The sequence below is a fragment of the Salminus brasiliensis genome, chromosome 9 (assembly GCF_030463535.1).
Source record: "Salminus brasiliensis chromosome 9, fSalBra1.hap2, whole genome shotgun sequence".
In the NCBI taxonomy this organism is placed as follows: domain Eukaryota; kingdom Metazoa; phylum Chordata; class Actinopteri; order Characiformes; family Bryconidae; genus Salminus; species Salminus brasiliensis.
The window spans coordinates 8,672,138-8,693,315 of record NC_132886.1 but is presented as its reverse complement, the minus strand read 5'-3'; the positions used below and the strand labels follow the sequence as shown (position 1 = coordinate 8,693,315).

At 41.8% G+C, this 21,178-nt stretch overlaps 1 protein-coding gene across 8 annotated transcripts in view; it reads right to left on the bottom strand.

Annotated features, from left to right (window-relative positions):
- LOC140561978 (adhesion G protein-coupled receptor L2-like) overlaps positions 1-20,706 on the bottom strand; it is a 195,573-nt gene extending 174,867 nt beyond the window's left edge. For 3 of the 8 annotated variants that reach the window (XM_072687298.1, XM_072687297.1, XM_072687299.1), the window contains exon 1: positions 19,917-20,706. The gene's annotated coding sequence lies outside the window, so the exon portion shown is untranslated. Of the gene's footprint in view, positions 1-17,021; positions 17,071-17,245; positions 17,335-19,916 lie in introns of those variants that run through there. The other 5 variants (XM_072687293.1, XM_072687301.1, XM_072687302.1 and 2 more) reach the window with 3 other exon arrangements.
- Between the last annotated feature and the right edge of the window lie 472 nt (positions 20,707-21,178).

Below are 21,178 nucleotides of genomic sequence, written 5' to 3'. Positions count from 1 at the left end.
TCTCTCTCCGAGCCCAGACGGACACGGCTCCTCGTCACAGGCCCTTTACAAACGGAACCAATCAGCAGCAATCAGAGCGAGTGGCTAAATTAGCGACTCTCGTTTCACCCCCACCATGATGCCTGAGCGCTCCTGTGTGTTACACCATAATATTTCATCCGGCTCTTTTGTTGCCATTATGCGAACCTTTTCAGCACAAACATGGAGAGAAATGCACCCATTATTCCTGCTCCTGAAATTTCCCCACATACACTTATGAGTGTCAGTAAGCTGCTGACCACAAATAAATACACATTTCTTTGGAATTAGGGGGCGTAATAAAAAAAATCACAATCACATTATTGCAACTGTTCTCTATTGGACTACATGAGAATGCATGGGATATATGGGGAAAAGCATTTCCAAATGCAAAGGTAAACTGGTGCATTTATTAAAGAGACGAGGCTGAATTGGGAAGGATGCCAGAGCCGAAGTCATGGAAAATCATAGACATAACTGGAAAACTGGATTTTTTTAAAGTGATAAAAACTAAACCGATGCATTCGCCTCAGCCGCAGCACAAACGAAGGTGCCGCGTGAAGGGCGCCGTAACAAAACCTGTAGCATTCATCCACAGACAGTCAACTTTTCTCAGCTGAAACTTTTCCCAGTCGGAATTCAAGTGGAAAGACAAGATTTATTAACTAGTAAACTGATGCAGTTGCTCGAGTCGTACGATAAACAGGTCTAGTGTGTAGAGCCCAGGTATATAAAAATGTGGAGGACAGGAAGATGAATAGAAATTGTCATTTGTATGTAAATGTAAATTTTGCCAGGACTGAAGTGGAAAAGTGGAAAACTCAACAAATATGCTGCACTGGCTTCAGATCCTGCAGGATAAACTAAGGTTATGTGTATGAAAGACGCAGGAACGAAACGTATAGCGCACGTCCGGAGAGAGTGAACGTCTCTTAGCCGAAAGTATTCCTACCTGAAACTTTTCCCAGTCGTAATTCTAGTGGAAAAATATCATTTGTTTAGTGACCAAATCCTAAAATGATGCAATTTCTCCAGCTATAAGAGGGTGAGGTTTTGAAGGATGAGAACTAAACCTGCTGTGGGTTTCCGGAGAGAATACACGCTTCTCAGCTGAAACTTTTCTTAGCTGAAACTTCTCCCAGTTGGAATTCAAGTGGAGAAAATGGGATTTGTTAAGTCGCAAATCATAAACTGATGCAACTGCTTCAGCGATAAGATAAGAAGGCTGGCTAAGTGTGAAGGACCCTAAACCAAAGCTTGTTGCTTGCATCCGGAGAGAGGGAATGTTTTTTTCACAGCTGAAACTTTTCCCAGTTGGAAATTCGAATGGGATAAACATGGTTTGCTCACGAGTAAACCGAAGCGTTTGCTTGACTTGTACAATAAACAGGTCAAGTGTGAAGAGCCCGGGGATAGAAGGCGTTGCATCCATCTGGGCAGAGTTCAAAGATGAAGGAAGAGAAATCACAGTTATTGTGGCTCCAGTTGTAAAAATAAACGAAGGCGTTGCGAGTGAAGGATATAAGACCCAAAGTCTGCACATTCATCTGCAGAAAGTGACGTTTTTAGCAGCTGAAACTTTTCTCAGTTGGAAATCGATTGAGGAAAGCTCAATCTGCTTAGTTACAAACAATAAAGTCTTGCATTTAATTCAATGGAAAAATAATACACTAAGGTCAAGTATGAAAAGCTCAGAGATGGAAACTTGCTGTAAGCATATGGAGGGACTACAACGATGAAGAGAGGCAAATATGTAATTTCATTCAATTCAATTCAAATGTATTTCTATAGCCTTTTCACAATGAATATTTACAGAGCAAAAGCAGCTTTACAGAGATCCGGGTCCGAGCCTCTTTTGAGCAAGCCAGTAACGACAGTGGCAGGGAAAAACTCCCTCAGATCCCTCAGAGGAAGAAACCTTGAGAGGAACCCAGACTGGGTTCAACTAGTCAACTGTTATATTTGCTTTAGGTGTAAAACAAAGCCAGAAAGTGAAGAATGCTCGAACACAACTCGAGTCCAGACTGAATAGCGTAGAGATGCACATGTGTTGCACACATCTGGAGGAGTATAGAGATGAGCTAAAGTCACAGTCATTGTAATTTAAGGTAACTGTAATGTAATTTAAGTGGAAAATGTGCCAATTTTAGCTACAGCTACATTTTCTATATTGGAAGAAGATTCAAGAAGAAGAACATTTTTAACCCCTTACGCAGGCTATGATCCGCCGCGGGCCGATAGTGTTATTAAAAACCTCAATTACTAAACAATAGCCCTGCCAGGTCATACAGAAGCCCCTGTAGTCACTGAGTAATACACCTCAGTGTGTGATAAGCCTTAGTGTGTCTAGTGAACTGATCTGTTTGCTTCAGATGTAAAAACTAAACAAAGTGTGTGACGAATGCCAGAACACCACAAGAAGATCGAAGTCATTTTTTTAGCTACAGCTAACATTTCTATATTTTAGAACTCACACGGAACAACCCTAGTACCTACTTTTCTGTTTTTAAACTATCTAGGTAAATGATGCATTGGCTTCAGTAAATAAATGTAGTGTGAAGGATGGCAGACACTCAAGTTGAAGAACAAAAATCACAGTCGTGACTGGAAAATGTCATTTTTTGTGACTAATAGTAAACTGATGAGCTGTAAAATAGGTTACGTATGAAGGATTCACATTTCTGCCATAGCAAAAGTTGTGGCGTGCATCTGGAGCGAGTCAACTTCTTCTCAGCTGAAACTTTTTCCCAGTTGGAATTCAAGTGGTAAAAAACATGATTTGTTCAGTGACAAACAGTAAACTGATGCAACCCAGGTCAGGTGTGAAAAGCCCAGAGATAAATAAACGCGGTGCACGCATCTGGAGGCGGTAAGAAGATGAAGAGAAATCATAGTCATTGTAAGTTTCTCAGTCAGAATTCCAGCAGAAAATATGGATTATTATTATTATTATTTTTTTTTTTCACAGCTGACGTTCCTTGATCTGGATTCGGCTGGAAGGTCTTATTTTTTTTCTCCCCTTTTTCAGATCCAACTACTGAACTGATATGTTTGCTCCAGTTATAAATAAAGAAAGTTGAGGTGTGATGGATGCTGAAACACAACCTGTTGCATCTGAAAGGAGTAAGAAATTGAACAGAAATCAGAGTCAGAATGGAAAAATACACACAGCTCAAGTGTGACGGGCCCAAGGCTAAAACGTGTTGCATGCATCTGGAGGGAGTAAGAAAGATGAACAGAAATCATGGTCATTGCAAGCGCGCTCTGCCACGATTCCAGCAGGGGAAAAAAAAACACTTATTTATAGCTGCAATGAACTTTTCTCTGTTGGGATTCAATTGATTTTTTTCCACCTACATCTAGCCAACTGATGCATTTGCTGCAGTTGTAAAACAGGCCGAGGTTAAGTGTGAAGGACGCTAGGAGAAAATTGGTTGCGCACATCTGGAGAGTTAAAGAGTGTATAAAGATTAAAAAAAAAAAAAAAACATTGGCTCTTGGGCACGGGTACAATCAGTGCCACACACCACTCCAAGTCTATCTGCGTTCGGAACGGGTGTCGAACGAGGGCATTGGAATGAACCTCAAAGTGACTGGTGCCTGCGACGATGATTCATAACTGCTTGGTATTTGCTCCAGGCATTTAGCATCAAATGCCAACCCTTCACACTGCCTGGGAAAATCCTTCGCCATAAACACAGATGAAGCCACAATTGCGATGGCGGTTAGAGCCGGCTTACTGCTCGCCTTTATGTCGGAAAGTCATTTCCTCACAATTTAAACAACATCAAAAAGTTACCTGCTCCGACTCAGGTACTGCGGTTAGCGTCAGCGGGCTTCTGAAGACTCTCTAGTGCTCCGGTGCTGCTGGATCCAGGCTGGCTCGCATATCACATAGCGGCGCGCTCTCCCTCCACTACCCTGCCTTACCACAACAATAAAATACGGCTTACCTCTGGAGCCTCTGGTGCCTCTGAGGATGGCATTCTCAGACATGCGGGAGCTGAAGGGCACCGCTTTCGCGCGCTGGAGGAAAATATCCAACACTCGTTTGTGTGCGCTGCGCCTGAGACGCCGGGCCTATAGGCCCCATATGGCGCTTTCCATTAAGAGAGGCTTTGCGCTTATCCTGAGATCTACAGATCATATGCATGAGGTATTGGAAGAAAAGAGCAGCTCGAGATTGCGGACAGATCTGTGTGAAATCTGCATCACTGACTAAAACCGCCGCTCGGGCAGAAAAACATAAAGAACTGCCCGGCCTGCCGCTCAGAGACATGCTCGTTATTAATGCTGGAGGATCTCTCAGTTTGATCTGAGGTTATTGTAATTCTGGTGCCGGGACACTCCACGGTGCACTCGCAAAAACCTCAACTAGACTTGCTTACATGGTTCCTGACACTGAATAGGCCAGATCATGCCGCCCCAAACAGGGACATTATCAGGAGTCATTCAGACACGCAGCTCTTAAACATGATGCACACATTCCTACCTGCCCGACAGAGCAGTGTGAAAAATGACAGTCCTGTGACTTTCACTCGACTGTAAAAGCAAACAGAAGCTTTGGTTCGCTTTTCCAGGCCACCCACACAAGCAGGGCGGGTCTTTGATTCTTATCTCTAAACTCACATTGTGGCTGTTTGAACAAAACCTGGTATTTCCATGTACTCTAAATTACTAGCTGCTATTTTTAATGGTCTAATTGTCACCAAAACAACAGAAATGCTTCAAATAATGTAAAAGAAACATCTTACACGGTCCCTCAATAAAAAAAACTGTCCTGTAAAGTTACTGTGTAAGAGATATGAGGCTTTGTTCCAACAGCTAGGATATAGAAAATATACCACCATGGCATTTTTACTCAAAACAGTATAACGAATTAGTCTGCTGTATTTTAGACATCTGTGTATGTCCATGCTATGGATCTGTTCCACCAGGACCACATCCTCCCAGTAATGTCCAAGATCTCTTGTTTGCACGTGTACAGGTAACTAACGGAAAGCTAAATTACAATGAAAATAAAAGTTAAAGCGAGATATTTTCCTGTCTGCAATCTAAATGTCACTAAACTAACTAAATGAAAAATTAAAAAAGCAGTAAAAAAAAAATAAATGTACAGTGAGTCACAGGAAACATTCAATTTTGCAGACTGTAATTTAGACTTTACTGTATGTCCTGGATATGTATCAGCTTCTGTTTGCACATCCTCCTTTGAGCTTGGTCTTGCACACGTAAAAGAAATGGGAAAAAACTGAGTATAAATAAAGAAATAAACAAACAAAAAACAAACAGTAATAGTGACAGAAATATTACTTTTTCTGGCTGCAATCTACACGTCTACACGTCGATGTCTTAATGTCAATGTATGGGCTCCTGTTTACGCATCCTCCCAGAAACGTCATTTTCCCAGAAATCGTACCTGATCTTGTACAAATAAAGTCAAGTCAAGTCAAGTCAAATTTATTTGTATAGCTTTTTACAACTGTTGTCGTCACAAAGCAGCTTTACATAATTATTACTTAATAAAGAACAGAGACAGAGAAGAAAGAAGAAATAACATGAAGCGTCAAAGACCCCCGTGAGCAAGCCAACGGCGACAGTGGCAAGGAATGAGCAAGCCAACGGCGACAGTGGCAAGGAACTAAACACTAAAAACTAAACACTAATCTAGAGGTCACCGGCTTCTGTATTGGCTTCTGTTTACACATCCTCCCAGTAATTCTCAAGGTATTATGCTTGGTCTTCTACTGGTAAACTAAATGGGAAAACTGGAGAACAGTAAATAATACATAAATATATAAATAAATAAACAACAAAAGCCAGTAATAGTGACAGAAATATAAATGTTTCTGGCTACAATCCAGACATCAAGGTCTTAATGTTAATGTATCGGCTTCTGTTTACGCATCCTCCTGTTCATTTCCCAGGTATTGCTCATACAGGTAGACTACAGTAAGAGTCACAGAAACGCTCCATTTCGCCGGCTGTGATCTAGACATTGCTGGTTTTCCTGGTAATGTGCTGGTTTCTGTACGCTCCCCGTAATTTCTCAGGTACCGTACATGGTCTTGTACAGGTAAACTGCTTTTCTGTGTTAATATGGTAGATTACTGGCTGAAAAGACACGTTAGAAATGGCTCATTACATAGAATATGAACAAAGTCTGCTGCATAGCTACATATAGTAGTAGCAGTCATCCCGTACCCTGGTGTTATCTCCATTTGAAAAGATGACTATATCAAAAAATGCTCGAATCCACATAAGCAGTCTTTTAGACATCCCTAAACAATCCTAGAGGGTTTAAGGCAAGTGATTTGAGGCCCTAGAGGAGCCTTCTCTTCACCTAGAATAAACACCAGAAGTCACCCCCGGCACTGTCCACTGTGCAGTAATATATATATATATATATATATATATATATGTGTGTGTGTGTGTGTGTGTGTGTCTCAAGCTCTAAGATGCTGAAGCAAAGAGCGTATATCAAAACACCCACCAAACTGACATCTATGTGTAACCTGGTGCCACAGATAAGCTTGCAAAGCCTACAAGAGAAAACATTTATACGGCCTTACACAGCACCCCCTCCATCGCTCACTGCCCTCCACACCAAGGGCACGCACTCGTTTCTGAGTCCTCGCTGGGCTGCAGGGCCCAAGGACCATTCAAGGACCTTCCGCTGCTCTAGCCCGCCCGCTTAACACTGGAGCACATGCATCAGAGGGAGTTTGAGTTATGGAGGTGATCAATGCTCCTCTGGGAGGCTGCATGCGTCCCCTTAACCACCTGATATCCATCACAGCTCCATCCCCACTGACACATTATCCACCGGGCCAAGAGCGAGGGCCCTCTGAAAACCGCCGGCCGGCCGGACAACAAGCCTGCCTTATCTGGCTCGTTAAAAGGGCAGCCCATTCACCGCTAATGGCTCCCCAGCTGGAGCACGGGCCGCCGGCCGCTCAATAGCAGGAAGAGCCGGCGTGCGCCTGACGCACTAATCTACTAGGGATGTCCGGATCAAGTCGTTTTAGCAAAAAATATATCAAGCAGCTAAAAACGGCAGTGGAATCCATACTGGAGTCGGAACTTGGCCACAGAAGCCGCTCTGTTTGAGGTTACTTAACAACCCCAACTGGTTTGGGTTGAGTGTGTGTGTGTGTGTGTGTGTGTGTGTGAGTGATGAACTGCAGGCATGCAGGTTGCACAATTCCAATTAGTTTACAGGAGCTAAGATAAAGTAACAAACTACAGACGTACAAACATTCAGACAAACTACAGCGAACATACCTTTGCAACTGAATTTAAGGTAAAAACGAGGGGGAGAGAAAACAGAGAAATTATACCTACAGGTCAAATACAGCCAACATGAACTTTAATAAAGTATAAAAGTGTCTATACTTGAACACATTGGAGTTTAAGGAGGTGGAGTGTGATGTAGTGGTGTCTGGTGCAATGACTAACTGGTTTTACTGGTGATCACAAAAAAATCTATTAGCATATAGTCGTGAGTAATTCTGTTTTTGACTGATTTACTTGGATGTTTTTAGAAAAACAAAAATTAAAACTTATATTAAAATATTACAATTACAGAAATGTATTTATTTGTAATAAAATATAAAAAATATTAAAATGGGTCAAAATGAAAATGTAAGGAGAAAAGGTATGTTTTTCATATAATACTTGGGAATATTAAGAAATAATTGCTTTTGTAATTAATTTAAATATATGTAATTTTGGTTTTTTTGTCAATATCATACTTAAATAATAAGTATCTGCTGACACCAGGATATTATCATAACAGTAAACACTTTGTAAACCTCCAACCTTCACAAATCTCAAAAACTGCCACTTTACAGGAAAAGGAAAAACCTTCGTAACTTTTAATAAAAGTCAGTGTAATAAGAATTTACTCCAATAGAGCATTTCTATTGGTCCGTTCATCAGGAAATTTGGATACAATGTAAACAACAACAGTCAGAGTCACATTAGGGTTTTGTGGGACAGCGACTCATCATTAAATATCAGCTTAAAATATCCCTCAAATCTAAGCAGCTGTCCAGTGCTGATATCTCTACACTGCCTCCATAAGGAACCATGTTCATGAGTCTCAACCTCTTGAGACCCTGCGTCCTCATATGGGGACATCACATTTCTGCCTTTCTGCACCATGATACTTAAATATTTCAAACTTTGACCCTTTGGCCTCATATGATGACACTGTTTTTCAAAAATGACTTCCTGTACAAAGACTTTAGACTTGTTAGGTCCTACTAATCCCAAATAGGAGAAATTAAAAATGCACACCAAGCAATCGTCAAAAAAAAGAGTCTCAGGAGGTTAAAATGCGTGAGGAACATTTACTACCTCCAGCGAATGTTCTTAAAACAGAGAAGCATGCCGTGTCACATAGAAATGAGGGGTAGGGTTACAAAGACAGTAGAATTAATAAACTGCAGTAGAATTAGTAACTTTTAATGAATGTAAAAAAATATATTATTTTTTATATTATAGAATTTTATATTTTATATTATATAGAGTCATTTTGGAGTATTTCTATTGGTTAGTTCATCCTGGAATTTAAATACAATGTAAAAATGGACCAAAAAAGTGAAAAAAGCAAGTAGTTTAATAGTTTAATAGTTATTTATTCCATTATAAATGATGTTACAAGCAGCGGCTGGGTTGTTTCACTTATTCTCCATTTTAATAGTTCCACACTGCAGACATTCAGACCATCTTTTAACCTCTGAAAAACAAGCCGCACAGACCTAAAATTGATAGTTTAGCAAAATATGATAAAATAGGCCGACATCACTGCATCAAAAATAAGAATTTACAATGATGTTGGAATCATATCAGTATTAGAAAAAATCAGATGTCATCAAACTGATATTTGATAAGATATTTATGAAACTCAGGAAAAGCAGAATGGCTGTGCTCCAAATGAACATACGCCTTAGTCGACTCTAATGCCGGTTTTCAGATCACTCAGACGTCCCTATTGAACACCGTGAAAGAATGCAGGCTCGTCTCACTGCGGAATGCAGCGAGGCTTCCGTGTCAGTGATATGAGCTGCAGTCTGAGAGGGATTAGCCTTCCTGCCCGCAACACAAAGGGCATAATCAAACCATAATGCTGTTCCAGTGCTGTTTTTTAATGCTATTTCCAGAAACTGCTGACATCACTGCAAGTACTGCACTGGTAAAATGCTTGCAGACATCGATCCACCTATAAAAAAGTCATCTCATTATTGTTCTAATTATCGTGTTCAGTGGTGTTTTCACACTATAAGGAACAGTAAATATTGCTGTCTGTACTGTCAGCAAGTAGACGGCGTGGGCTTAATTAATTCTTTAAGAAAACAGGCCAATATTGCTATGTTGTACAAAAAACTGTCACTTTTGTCATTAATTTATAATTACGTTTGACCGGAGCGACAAATTCATTGTGGAAAGGTTCTTTTACCTAAGCCTTCGTGCAGTAATGGCTATTTATATTAGCAAGCAGGTTGATTCACCTATGGGACATCAATATACATTCAAATAAAGCTACTTTCAATGGAAGCATATGTAAGCCTAAGAGCACAAGGACAAAAGCGTGGAGAAAGGCATCTTGGTGTCCTTGGAGTCACAGAAAAGTGAATCCACTTCAGTGTATTCAGAGTGTCCTTAATGGACACATTAAAGCCACTGTATTTTGAAGGAGACTTTTATTCTATATACACTGAAAATGTCCTGCGAGACTCTGTCGCAGTAAGGACGAAATGTCAAGATATATATATTTATACACGTAAATATGATCTTCTCATGTTCAGTATTTTTTAGCTTGTAGTTATAACACAAATTATAGCTACGATATTTTGCATAAATACCTAAAAACTGTGAAAATGTCCTTATTGTAACACGTCCCTAGTGTGATACTCTGACGCAGTAAGGACGAAATGTCACAATAAGGACATTTTCACTGTTTTCCAACCACGCATATGTACATATATATAAGTAAATATTATGAAGGAAATATTATCTCATTTTTAATATATTTAGCATGTAGTTGCTAAATCAGTGCATGTAGATATTTAGCATAACGCATTACAGCTACGATAATTTGAACAAATACCTAAAAATGTCGCTGTACGGAAGAAATGTCACAATAAAGGCATTTCACTGCATTTAAACCTCATAAATATATAAATATTTGTATATACACACACACACACACACACACACACATATATATACACATATATATATATATATATATATATATATACATATATATAAAGAGAAAAGTGAAGTAAGTAATATCTTTTCATATTTAATATTCTTTAGCATATTTCTTAGTTAGAAAGTTAAAGTTTATATTTTGAACTAATACCTAAAAACAGTGGAAATGTCCTGCGAGACTGCATCGCAGTGCGCTACCCTGACGCAGTAAGGACGAAATGTCTCAATAAAGACTTTTCCCCTGCCTTCCGGTCACACACACAAATATACATATGTATAAATACATAAATATGATCTCAATATATTGACAATAAGACCTATCAGTTACATGCAATAGTTTCTTTTAATGGGACCACTGACAGATATCTGCCATGTCCTACCAGTCCGTGTGTACGTATGGGGGCATCCGTGTGTGTGTGTGTGTGTGTGCATGCGCTATTGCCAGAAAGTGGTGTGAAAACAGAAACCCCCACAGAGGGATGGAGTATATTATCACCCGGGCCTCTGTAGATCCTGCAGTCTCTCTCTATGCTAATAGTAGCCATTTGTTGTGCTGAAGGAGCCCAGGGGCCGGCGGAGGCGTCCTGCGCTAATCCCCTGATATATGGAGTGCCGAGACCTTTGGCTATCCATCAAGCGCCATTTCGGCAGCTCCAGCCGAGAGTCCTGCGTGGACACACAGGGGTTAATAAGGAAGCGAAAAGACGTCCAGCTATCCATCACTCAAAACTGGCAGATCCAACAGGGTGTGTTTGGCCCCCTTTTCTTCTCTAAAAAAGGAGGGGAGGAGGATTGATCACGGAAACAAACCCTCGTCCGCTGACAGCCGTCAGATAGCGTGTATGCTCATTGTTGGGCCTCAAACCAGAGACAGACACACACATGCGCACATGCGCGCACACACACACACACACACACACTCAGCAACACACACACTCATACTCAGGAAGGCTACCAGATCAATAGGTCAGGTTCCAATTCAGGACTTTTTGTGAGGGTGAAATTTAAATAATGTTATGTTTTGCAGACAGTGGTCCCAAAAAGTATTTGGACACTTCAACTGTTTAACCATTGGCTACCCTCAGTGAATTTCTTTAGGTTATTTTAGAAATGAATACTTGGTAGACACCTTGTGTGGAGAAAGTCTGAAGAGGGTTTCCAACCAGACTGAAATAAGAGTCCTACAAGGTAGGGATATGAGAGCTGAGAGCTGATGCCAGTCTTTGATATTATTCATATTACAATATTTTTTTAATGGCCATATCTGCTGACTGTGATCTCAACATATATAGAATGGACTACATGTACCTGGATTTATGTAGCCCATTCTATATATGTTGAGGTTTCACTATCAGCATATATATATATATATATATATATATATATATATATATATATATATATATATATATATATATATGTTTTTTTATTATGATTATTATTATTTTTTTACTATTTTTTATATATAGAATCAACATATATCTGTTCTATAACATAACAGATAGAATACTGCCATACTGCCCAGCCCTAGGTGTTACAAAGGGTTCTTTGAGCAATGCCATGGAAGAACCTTTCCATTGACTTCTTAAAGCTTTTAAAAGGTTCTTCACACATATACCCCCCTCCGGAGCCCCAATGGTGACATCCCACCTAAATAAAACAAAGTCCACGGCTTAGTAAAGGCCAGGGAACAAGATAATTAGGTTATAGCCATGACTTAGTAAAGCGTGGGAATGTGGGATCATTTATTACTAAGTCATGGCCATGACTTAGGGTCTCATTCTCACACCTAACTAAGTCTAGGCTATGAAAATGGTTCTTAACCAAAGCAAAAGTGGTTCTTCTACGAAATTCCTCAAAGAACCACTTTATTTTTAGGAATGTGGGACATTTTTCCTTTACAACATCGGCCGTGAGCTCGATCTTGAACTAATGGAGGTATGAAGGCATTCTGGACGCAAACCTGAAGAAGTCTGCAGTCCAAGAAACTTGAAAGGGTCTGTTTGAAAGAAATGCCACTCGTTTTCTACAGCGATAACTAAGCAATCGTTTTGGGCCCACTGTACAATCGCATTCCTGCAGTTGTATGATTGTTCAGGAAGGAGGAAGAGTCCTACAAGGTAGGGATATGAGAGTTAAGATCTGATGCCAATATCTGATATTTTTCTTAGACAACATTTTTTATGGCCATATCTGCTGATTGTCATATCTCAACATATATAGAACGGACTACATGTACCTGGATTGTTTAATTTAATTTTATTTTCTATCTATTTTTTATATCGCATTCCTGCAGTTGTATGAATCTTGAGGAAGACGGAAGGGTCCACTGTACAATCGCATTCCTGCAGTTGCATTGTCTGGAAATCACTCCTATTGTCCAACTTCTTTATTTTAATGTGGCTTGAGATTTTAATTCATTTAATATCATCCTATTACATCCCCCACATTTCCACAGCCTTTTAATGAATGAGTCGAAACAGTTTCAGGTTAAACCCTGCCGGCATGATGTCTTATTAAAACACAAACATCGAGTAGCGCCTCCGAACACCAGGGGAGACAGGAGGAAGCTGGCGAATGAAAGCACTAAAACACAGTCAGATGAAGCGGCGGCTCGACTGGGTGGTTTCACGTCTCCTCAAATGTTGCAATGAGTCTCAAATGCAGTTCTGATTTCCAGGCATATCATTGGGCTGGCCTATTTGTCCCATTGTATTTTGCATCTTGGCATCAGTAAGCCGCCACAGCTGTGGCTATGAGTGGAGAGCAGTAGCTCTGAAACCAGTGTGAATTATTTAACGTATATAACATCAGTCGCCCTCAGGGGAAGCTAAACTTTGTCTGAAACTTCTGTAAAGTGTTTCCATGGAAATCAGCAGCAGGAAGATCCTCTTGTACTATTTTCTAACACACTTACGCTCACACAACACTCACATACACAACCCGTGTTCGTTACCTTGCCCAGGCTGCTGGAGAACAGCAGAAAGAGAATGGCGGTGTATGGCGGCTCGGTATGGAAATGGAGAGATGTCCCTCTGAAATCTGTCTTTCTACATCTCTCTGAAAGTGCGAGGGCCTTTTTTTTTATCGTTCTCTGAAATGTCAGCTGTAGTTACATTTGCTGTGGCCATTTTTTTCACAGCTCTCGGCGTCCGCTTTAATGGCAGCAGTTATGCGCCCAGCAGGAGCCCACCGAGGAGCTAAAAACCATGCGAAAAACTGCTGACTACGACAGCAGCGTCCACCCACACACTCTTTGTTTCCTGAACAAAATGCATGAGCTTTCTGCCCAAACTCACTCTGTGATGCAACACTTTCCCCCTGTTTCTGACATACTGGGGTTGCCTCTCACTCCCTCACATTTTTTTAGCCATTATTTTCACATTGCTAACAAATCGATACACGCGTACGGTAGCGAATCGATGCGCCTACAAGCAGCAAATGCTTACGGTTGCCAGTTTACTCCCTGTTTTACTCCCATCATATCCTACATTTACACTTAGGACACCATAAACAACTAAAAAGTGTGAGAAAGGCGTCGTGATATGATGTGGGGATGCACAATGTAATGAGCGATGCTATCAAGGGTCCAGTGCATTCCAGTGCAAAGTCGTCCTCAGGCTATTTCACCTGATTATTGATTATAACAGTTATTACTTTTATTATAACAGTTATTTTGATACACTATTTCACAACTACACCACTAAATACTTACAAATAGTTACAGATAATTTTATTCTCTTCTTCAAACCTGTACTAAGTCATGCTTCTGTTTAATCCCATTTGTTTCTGATGTTAAAACACTGATCAGAATTTTTAAGATCATACTTATAACCAAAATCAAATTTCCTCAATCTACTTATGAACACAAGTGTAGTATCAACTGAAATGTTACAATTTCTTGTCATTTTTTTAGTTTTTAAAGATTTCTTTTTTTATTTGTGAAATTTGCAATCCCTCTCATGAGATTTTAACATTTACATTTTTAGTTTATGCATTTTTTAATTTGCTTCAGTCAGCCACAAGTCAAAAATAATTCAAACCATCTTCACCTTTTTAATGAAAACAGTTTGTGTATATATCCATTCTAGTCCATAAATGAAATTTTAATTATATGTATCGCCTTATAAAAGTTTGGACATCCCTATTCAGATTTTAAGTCAAAATTTTCTCTACATGATACATACTTTTCTTTTTCATTTTCTGAACATTTTAGAGCTAAATTCTTATTTATTTTCCAAATTAAACGTATCAGAAAAAATAAACATGATGTATTTATTTAAAGTAATTTGCCATTACATTTTCACATGCCTTTTTTTTTGACAACCTATTAAATTAAGCTACTAAACAGTAGTTTCAGTGCTTTTGAATGTGTAGACGTGTCTCTGTAGAAAAAGCACATGTAATTTGTAAACCATGAGGGTGCCCACACTTTTGCATAGGAGTGTGGGGGCTGTACACCCTGTAGCAGGTCTGCTCCGCAAGGTTCACCCTGACGTATAAAAGAGCTGTTCAGCCTGGGTGGCTTTTTTTTTCAAACACACAAAACTAAACAGCATACACATATCATATATCATACATATATACTATTTTACATATATCAGTCTTAAAGGCACAGAAACTAAAATAGCAGGCGATACAGAGAGGCTGGACAGTGTTCATGTACATAAATAATAACTGTTGTTATTATTAACACCCAAATAAACATCATAAGTGGAGCTCAGTAAGATACAATAGAAGAAAGAAGCTGGACATGAGCCGCTTAACTTTAACGCTTAACCTTCTCAGAAGTTTTATAGTATTACGTGTTAATTGTAACAAACACCCTGTTCAACACAAAACACATTTCTCTTTCTCTAATGATGGCGGATAATGGCGAATTAATTTTCGTCTAGCTCTGACATTCCTTGTGCAGCACAATAAATCCAACAACTTATTTCACTGGAAGACAAAAACTGATTAATTTGGCATTTAATGCAATTTGGAAACAAACCCTGCAAACCCCCCCTGCTTCTGTTTTTCCCAGCGATAAGTATGAGGACTTCTAAAGGTCAATTAAATCCAACAACTACGGACTCTACATAACGCCATTTTCTCATTTCTAAAGTGGCAAAATCCCGCATTGTGTGTTTTACCTGCCAGGCCGAGAATCAATAGGCCAACGTTTTGAGCCCAATCTCAGTCTTATTTGCCCCCATTAGCACCTGAAATGCTATCCATTCAACGTAAAGCATAGAGGCGAGTCAATAACGGCGGAATTAGGACTAGCCGTGGCCATCTACACTCTTAAAAATAAAGGTGCTACAAAAGGTTCTCAGAAAAGCCACTTTTCGTTCCATAAAGAAGCATTTTTGTAAAAGAGATGTGAGTGTCAAGAGGCTTAAAGAAGTGAATGTAAAGGGCCTGCACCATGTGGACGTTTATAGAACCAGAAATTGTTCCTCTATGGCATCACTCAAAGAACCCTTTTAGGCACCTTTATTCAGCACCTTCTAAGAGTGCATGCTGAGGCCGAGTGAATAGTAAAGGCCATCCTGCAGGGACTTTTGACTGATTTGACACTATTGACAACACGACAACATCCGCATTGAACAGACAGCCAAGTCATCGAGGCACCACAACGCACACCACTCCCTTTATGGCTTCCTGCCTTTCTGGACATGTGTGTGTGAGTGTGTGTGTCCATGGATCAGAGCGACAGCTGTCAAAGTGTCATGCGGTGAGTGAGGCGGGCAGGTGGGGCTCACACACTCACACACTCCTGCCATGATTCTCTCTCTCACACTTCACGCCGAACTGCTTTTGAATTTGGGCCGAATAATATATCAGATGTTAATGATTATCAGAATGATAACGAGCTTCGCTATACTGATTTCTCACTGAGGACAGAACAATTCAAGTGAGCCTTTAACCGACGGCTCAAGGTGTGTGAGGCGCCCACATGGCCCAAAAATAATTACGGAGGAATTCTAGGGAATTCTGAGCCATTGACTGTGGTGTATATATCTGTTAATAACGAAGCTGACGCAAAAATATCTAGAAATGCAGAAGTTGGTACTTAATCCATGAAAAAATATCAAAAACCTGGAATCTCTAAAAAAGCAACTTTACAGGAGAAGGAAAAAAACATCTTCACTTTCAATAGAAGTCAATGTTAAAAGATCTTACTCCAAGCCATTTTGGAGCTTTTCGGTTGGTCCGTTCATCATGAAATTTGGACACCATGTCAAGAACAACAGCCACATTGATATTTTGTTAAAAAGTGAAAAACAGCAAAAAATAATAATAATAATAAATTGTGGGACAGCAGCAATATATATTAGTGCAGGGCTTCAAATGCAGTAAAAATAAGCTTGTTGAAATATCCATCAAATCTAAGCGACTGTCCAGTGCCGATATCTATACATTTTAAGCTAATATATTACGCTGCCTCCATTAAGAAGCATGTTTATGAGTGTGAAGAACCTTAAAATACATGAGGAACATTTACTACCTTCAGCGAAGGTGAGAAATACAACATGCAGCTCTGTAGGGTTACAAACGCAGTAGAATGAATAAACTGCAGGTACTGTTAGCGAAGTAGTCCAGCATCGCCTACATGGACCTAATAAATATATCATCAAATATCAGTTTGGAATACCAGCCATGTCTAAACATCTGTCCAATGCCGATGATTTTAAAAAAGCAGTTATCCGCCCATCGCAATCTGACTCCATCATGCATCCCTAAAAACAAGGCAAAACAAGTTCACCAACATGCTTTCAATATAATGCAAGACATACCATAATCGCATTACGCAGCAATAGGCTACATAACCCCAGCCTGGTATTATTTTGCCGACATCACGCAGGCCTACTCTGAATACAGCACATCCCTCCCTCTCTTTCCCTCTCGAGCTCTCGTTCTCCCTCTCTCGCCCTTGTGTTCTCTCTCGCTCTCTTCTGCGTGCTCTCGGACTCTCTCTGCCGTCTAGCCCGACGGCGCCCGAGTAGTTTCAACAACTCACCTAATCGCCCCTCGAGCTCCTGGCAAAATTTGGCTGACTGACTAGAACCACAGAGAAGCTCTCCCTCTCTCTCTCTCTCTCTCTCTCTCTCTCTCTCTCTCTGACTCTCACTCTATCGCTCTCGCTCTCGTCTGCTCTGCAGTATGATACACTGCTCTCCACAGCGACAGGATAACCCAATTATTGCCATCCAATATGACAGATCTCTTAGAGGACCACTCTTTTGAAACAACTCTGCTGTTTAAATGGTCTGCACAGCAGTGCCCACACTAAGTGTCAGATATTTGGCGGCAGTACATTTATATCACCTGCTAATAAGAGCACACGGAAAAGAGACTGGGAAAAGGATTACTAATGGAGGTAACGCTGAACGATGGAGTCGCTACCACAGTCTGCCGTGTGTGTGTGTGTGTGTGTGTGTGAGAGAGGGTTTTACAGGGTGTGCTTTTATAGAAAATGTCAAATATAGCAGCAAATGAAGAACTAAAACCAATTAATTGCTAATTATGTCAAATATCCAAGCCAATAAATACATACACTTTAATCTGAGCTTGATTTATTATCAGGAAAATCAATAAATAGGCCTATAAGATGCAGCAGCCGCCTTGTGTGGATATTTTACACTGAAATATATGCTAGAACGGCATATATTATATATATATATATGCTATGCTTTCATAACACGGCACATTTCCGAGCCAAAGAAACATGAGTAAGCTATTAAAATTACATAAGGGCTGCTTTACACCGATTCTGAGCACAGGAATAATTTACCTGCCAGCCTTTTCACTCCCTTTTCATGGCCAGCCTTCAGCTCGCTCAAGCTCTGTTGGCCAGAACAGCAGAACGCCGCACCAAGCAGGTCTAAAGACCACTTTTACAGGCTGGATCCCTTTGCTGTTTACTTGTCTTTGTAACTCTCGACTCTGTAGGATCAAGCTCAAGCCAACAAGCACCACCAGAAACACTGCCGGACCTCTCAGGCCTCTCAGATCCAGTCTCAGTCTGCATGCATTAACAGCAGTGAGAAAACCCTAACTAACCCGATTTGGCTAAACTGAAGTGAGCGTGTGGGTACGAGTGTGTGTCTGTGTGTGTGTGTGTGTGTGTGTGTGTGAGTGTTTTGGAGGAGGGGGGAGGTAGGCCTAACTTTTGGAGCCACTTTTGATATGCAAATGGTCGCCTAGGCAAACAAAGAAACCTGCAAGAAATCACACCAGACTCGGAGGAGGTTTGCTGAAGACGAGCAGGACAAATGGAACAAGCAGCAGGTCCTGGTCTTGTTTCCACGCCTGTATTCGGGACAGGCCCCGCCCACATGCGCTAGGATTGGTTGGCAGCTGCCATTGGGCGAACCGCTTGCGAGTGTGAACTAGCAGCCAATCCCGGCGCGGCCTGCCGGAAAACAGGTGGTTCCCGGAGGTCCAACAACGGAGCATTTGTTCAGAATTCCTTTCTGTCAGTTAGAAAAGGGGCGAAATGAATGAGTGAATGAAAGCACGACTGATTGAGCCGGGTTGTAGGCTGCCTTTGGCCAATTACAGGCCAAATTACACACAAATAATGTACTTCTTTGGGCCTGTAGGAGAAAAATGTTGAGCGTGCACCTCAGAAGATAACAATACACTGTCTTTCAGATGGAGCTCTGGAGGTATCCGTGTCTTGTCTACTTGTCTACTGAACTACAGGCCTCGTTTATCTGGTAGTCTCTGGTTTTGCCCAAATCTAGCACTCCCGTGGCGTTTTCCCTTCCATTTGCTTGGGCATGGCCTATTGCTTTGTGGCATGCTCTCAAAGGCAAGGCTACATAGTGTATGTAAATGTCACAACACACACAGACACACACACAAACACACATGTGTATGCACATGGGCAGCTCATAGCTGGGTGAATTATGCATGTGCAGTAAAATGATCTAATTCCTGCCGCAGCAGTCGAGCTCACTGTGAACCATACCAAACACATGCCTCCATTCAGAGCCATGCAGGTCCATGGCAAAGTTGCACAGCCAAAAATAAGCTGCACAGATGCCTTCAAAAAGGTCTAGGTGATTTCTGACCAGCAAAATGTCCCGTCAAAAGGAGCACTCTGGAACACTGTGTCCCACCAAACACACCAGCGGAAAAGAGGATCCCCCCATCTATCCATAACCTCCATAATCCAGACGAGATTACAGCATGAGGCAAGCTCCAGTCGAGCCACATCTGGCACTGGCACTTCACCATGCATCCTGCTCTGGAGGGCAGCACTCATTTGCAGAATTAAAAGCTGCTGCCCTCTTAAATGTGCTTAAACTGGGCTTTAAATGCACGCCAGAGCAGCCCAAAGCAACCAACAGCAGCACGGGGCAGCACGAGCCAACTAATGCCCGACTCTACAGTAGCTCCAGGACCTGCAACTTCACCCTACCCCATGCATGCATTCCCAGCATTTCCTACTACAGCCCTGTTGCTCGAGCAGAAGCTTCAACGCACAGATGAAGGGTGAACGAGACAATGCTGCAAACACACACACACACACACACACACACACATGCATCCATACACACACAACACTCCAGAAGTCCTGCCTGCATCGCTTGTGGTCTAGTGTGTGTGTATGTGTGTGTGAGTGTGTGTGTGTGTGTGTGTGTGCAGAAAGACACAAGAGCTCAGGAGGCCTGTATACTCACAGAGTGGAGTGTGTGTCGTCCCAGCTGTTTATTTAGTGTGTGTTTTTTTGGGGTGGTGTGTTTAGGCTTTTCTGGAGGGGTAGCTTCAGCCTCGATGTGCAGTGCAAAGCCCCGCGCGCTGCTGCCGCTTCTGCTGCTGCCGCTTCTGCTGCTGCTGCTGCTGCTGCTGCATTGCTCTTCCAGCACGAGCTCCTCGCATAAACTCCATCCCAAAGCCGAGCGCGTGAAGAGAGAAGGAGAGAGGAGGGGGAGACGGAGCCGGTTTCTCGTCCCTAACGCGCCATCTCCACGTTATCGAAAGCGCGAGCGATAGAGAGAGAGAGAGAGAGAGAAAACGAGCGGACGAGGCGCGAGGGACTAAATCAAGCGTCGTCTCGCCATCGTTGCGCGCAGGAGAGGGTTGAAAAAGCAGCCGCAGACGGACGGAGTGAGTGAGTGTGTGTGCGTGTGCGCGTGCGTGCGTGCGTGAGTGTGTGTGTGTGTGTGAGAGAGAGAGAGAGAGAGAGAGAGAGAAAGGGGGTGGAGGGGACGAGGAGAGGACCCCAGCTCGGACGTGGCTCGCTCTCTTCAACAGTCTCAAGCTGAAGTGTATAGCCTATGCGTGTGCGTGAGAGTGAGTGCGCGCGCGCGCGTGTGTATGTGTGTATGTGTGTGTGTGTGTGTGTGTATGTGTGTGTGTGTGTGTGTGTGTATGTTTGCAAGTTGAGGAAATCCCAGTCGCATTGAGCGAGCTCGCGGCAGAGCAGGCTGGGCTGGATTTGGAGTGAAAAAGGGAAAGGCAGCAGCGCCGTGGCTGAAGTCAGTGTCTCTCTCTCTCTCTCTCTCTCTCTCTCTCTCTCTCAGTCTCTCTCTCAGTCTCTCTCTCTCTCTCTCTCTCAGTCTCTCTCTCAGTCTCTATCTCTCTCTCTCTCTCTCTCTCTCCCAGTCTCTCTCTCTCTCAGTCTCTATCTCTCTCTCTCTCTCTCTCTCCCAGTCTCTCTCTCTCTCTCTCAGTCTCTCTCTCTCTCTCAGTCTCTCTCTCTCTCTCTCTCTCTCTCTCAGTCTCTCTCTCTCTCTCTCTCTCTCTCTCTCTCTCAGTCTCTCTCTCAGTCTCTCTCTCCCTCTCTCTCTCTCTCTCTCTCTCTCTCTCTCTGCAGCAGCTGCCTCAGACAAAACCTGCCACAAAACCTGGCAAGGACTAGGCAGAACAGGAGGACCTGGACCTTGAGTAGTTTGGAGGCATGCATACACAAACTTTAGTATACCCCCCCATACACACACAC